The sequence below is a fragment of the Helianthus annuus genome, chromosome 11, assembly GCF_002127325.2.
Source record: "Helianthus annuus cultivar XRQ/B chromosome 11, HanXRQr2.0-SUNRISE, whole genome shotgun sequence".
Lineage (NCBI taxonomy): Eukaryota > Viridiplantae > Streptophyta > Magnoliopsida > Asterales > Asteraceae > Helianthus > Helianthus annuus.
The window spans coordinates 45,130,864-45,134,731 of NC_035443.2; the positions used below are offsets into that span (position 1 = coordinate 45,130,864).

General features: G+C 42.2%; 1 non-coding gene across 1 annotated transcript; it reads left to right on the top strand.

Annotated features, from left to right (window-relative positions):
* The first annotated feature begins 2,965 nt into the window (after window positions 1–2,965).
* On the top strand, window positions 2,966–3,072 carry LOC118484385. The gene has a single exon (XR_004873496.1). It is a non-coding gene; the product is annotated as a small nucleolar RNA R71 (small nucleolar RNA).
* The last annotated feature ends 796 nt before the right edge of the window (window positions 3,073–3,868 follow it).

The window sequence follows — 3,868 nt, forward strand, 5'->3', positions numbered from 1 at the left end:
AAAAACATAAAAAGCGTCGGTTTTCATAAGACTCGTTATTTTTCAAAACTTTTTATTTTGACGAAGCATTCCTTTCAAACAAAGTTGTTTTTGACAAACTTGTTTGTTTATTTCTTTGGCTTCATCCTCATATATTTTTTTAGGAAGTCATAAGAAAAACCAAGCTTTGTTACTAAAATAAAGGGTTAAGATGAAAAAGGGTTTAGGTGGGTAAAAAGAGTGTTTGGTTTGGGTTAAGAAATGAAAAGGTTTAGGCTCAAAGGGTTTAACTAGGGGGATTTTGGGTAGGTGGTAAAAAAAAAATAATGGTGTAGAAATAAAAAGGGTTAGTCCTAATGCCTCCATCATTTACTTACTTGGGTTTAAGTTGGTAAGGACCGGGAATGTATCGTCATGGCAAGTTCTAGAGTCGTAAGAACCAAGCGGCTATTCACACAAGAAACGAAAAATGAGCATTTAGTTTAAAGATGTGTATTTGTATGCTCAATAAAGGCTCAAAACTCACTTTTGTGGGAATGGGTTTTTATGTGATCAAGTATATATAATCAAATTTTAACTAAGCTTGTCATGTCGTTTCATAATTTTCTTATGTTGGTTCTTTTTATCACGACGCTATCGGTTGTAAATTTGTAAAAATATAACCTTTTTAGAACTTGAATTTCCCAACTTAAACTTAGACAAGTAAAAAAAATGAAAATTTTTGAAAAAAAAATTGGGGTGATTAGCCGTTCCAATAGAGTTTTGTGTAAGGCTTGTTAATTAGGACTTGCAAGATTCAAAGTTTTAGCATCCCCCCCACACTTAGATTACACATTGTCCTCAATGTGTCCCAAAAATAAGTTTTTAGGTTGATTGAATGTGTAAAAAGGTGTGAAAAAGCAAAATTTTATGTTACTGGGCGTCTGGACACGGTCCCGTGGTGTCCGGGCACGACCCCGTGTTCAGGTGCCATTTACAAAAGTTTATAAAAAGAAACAGAAGCCTGGACACGGGGGCGTGTTCAGTGAGCACGCCCCGTGTCCAGTTACCTGAACTGGGCATTTTCTCCAGACCTACAACACGGGGCCGTGTTGGGCAGGCACGACCCGTGCTGAACTTGCTGTAATGAAGAAAATTTTGTCGGATGGCCTTGTTTTCGTGCATGGGGTGCTGGTGCAAGTTTCCCTTGTTATCCTTCACCATCCCGAGTGTGTTTTATTCCTGAAAATTAAAACTAAACTAGAAAACATAAAAATTAATCTAAACTAAACTAAGGATAGTTCCGCGGAATGCCTCCGTGGTGCGCCACGTTTATAAGGGTCCTTGGCTAGACCCAAAGCTTGGTCACATGTTACCCAAGTGGGATGTTTTGCATCCCATGCTACACCGTCGGAGAGCATCATCCAAGCTTGAGTCGATGACCTTCATGTAGTTGACCGGATCTTCATCTTCTACTCTTTTTCCAACCCCAAACTTCACTTCCTCTTCCCCAAACTTCAATGTTAGTGTTCCGTCATTCATGTCTACCACTGCTTGTGTTGTGGCTAGAAATGGCCTCCCTAGCATGAGAGGGACTTCGGCGTTTTCTTCCATGTCTAGTATGACAAAGTCGGCCGGGAAGACGAAATTTTCGACTTTGACCGATAGATTTTCAGCGACACCTTGTAGATATTTGACGGATCAGTCGACAAGTTGTATGCTCATCTTTGTAGGGGTCGTTTTTCCTAGGCCGAGTCGTTTGAACATTGAGGCGGGCATGAGGTTTATGCTAGCCCCAAGATCGGCTAGTGCATTGCGAATGGGGGATTCCCCAATTGAGCAAGGAATCGTGAAGCTTCCAGGATCAATCTTCTTTTGCGGGAGTTTGTTGAGTAGTAAGGCGGAACATTCTTCGCCTAAGTTAACTAATTGCAATGATTCAATTTTCCTTTTATGAGTGAGGAAGTCCCTCATAAATTTTGAATATTTAAGCATTTGAGTTAGGACTTCGATAATTGGAATATTAACATGCAATTGTTTTAATAAATTTTCGAACTTTGCGAATTGCTCATCGGTCTTTTGACGAATTAACCGACCAGGGTAAGGAACCGGAGGAGCCTTAGTAGGCTCTTGAATTGGTGGAGAAGCCTTCTCTTGTTGGGGCGGAGTTGTGCTTCTTTCAGTCGGCGGTGGTGGAGCCTCTTCGAAACCTATAGTACGGTTTCTCAATGTTATGAGATGGACTTGTGCTTTCGGGTTGGTTTCGGTATTACTTGGTAATGCGCCTTGTGGTCTCTCGGAGATATTCTGAGCTATTTGATTTAATTGTTTTTCAATGTTTTGTATACTAGCTTCTTGATTTCTAAAATTCGATTCCAATTGTTGAAATCAATCCGAGTTTTTCTTTTTGGTGTCGGAAATGAGGCAAGATACAGTATCTTCAAGCCTTTCTCGTCCACCTTGTTGTTGAGAGAAATTTTGTGACTCGTTTCTTGGTTGTTGAAAGTTTGTTCGTTGGTTTAGATTTTGTTGGTTACTACTATTGCCGGGTTCTCTCCAACCAAGGTTAGGGTTGTTACGCCATCCTCCTTTGTAGGTACCCGTTGGAGGACCCGACGGCCTAGGTCTATTATCAATGTAGTTTACCGACTCTGTTTGATCATATAACTCTTTCATACAATTCCAATTTTCGTGTGGCCTACCACACCCTTCACAAGCCATGACCGAGGCGGTTTTTGTCATTTCTAGTTTTTTGATTTTTGACGAAAGGGCCTCGATTTGGGCTTGTAAAGAACTGCTTTCATCAACGTTATGGGCGCCCAGGGCAATAGATTTATTGCCTCGGGGAGTGTGCCACTGAAAATTGGTTTGAGCAATTTCCTCAATTTGATTATATATTTCATTTGGGCGACGATTACCTAAAAGTCCCCCGGAGCTAGAGTCAAGTGTTTGTCTTGTGTGTGGTAACAACCCATTGTAGAACGTGGATACTTGTTGCCACACCGCAAGACCGTGATGAGGACACTTTCTTAGTAGCTCCTTGAACCTTTCCCAAGTTTCATATAAGGATTCCCCATCCTCTTGTGAATATGTATTAATTTCAGTCATTAATTTAGTCGTTTTAGCAGGAGGGAAATACTTATATAGAAACTTTTGGGCTAGTTCATCCCAGGTGTTTACCGAGCCAACTGGGACGGCGTTGAGCTAAGCCTTAGCTCGGTCTTTTAGTGAAAATGGAAACATTCGAAGGCGGATGGCGTCGTTGGATGCTCCATTGATCCGAAAGGTATCACATATTTCTAAGAAATTAGTAATATGTAGATGGGGATCCTCGTCCGCAAGCCCATGGAAGGTTGCGAGTTTTGAAGCATTTGTATCAAATGGGTCGAAGTTTGAAGTTGTTGGCTTCAACATTCGGTGCATTGATAGCGGCGCCTAGATTACCTACGGTGGGTCATAGGTAATCCATGAGGGTACGTTGGTCCGCCATTGGAAGTAGGTCCCCCAAAACTTTCTCTTGGTTTTTAGCTTTGAGTCTCTTTCGTAGAAAGCGTTCGGGTCCGTCTAGGGGTTCTTTTATGTCTCTATTGGAACTGGAGCTCATACACTACGTGGAGAATGCAAATGTGGCGCCTGAGTTCCAAGTCCTGCAATAAAAATAGAAAAGAATGTTGGTCAGAAGGTTCACCACGGCCCCGTGCTCAGATGAACATGGCCCGTGGTCGGAGATACAATGATTGTTTTCCGGATCCCTGTTACTGGGGAGTTGGACACGGCCCTGTGTTGCACCAACACGACCTCATGCTCAGCTCTCTGTAACTCGGAAAATAAAAACTGCCAGTAACAATGCTGGGCACGGCCCGTGTCCGACCAGGCACGGCCCGTGCTGAGCTCTGCAGGAACTGAAAAA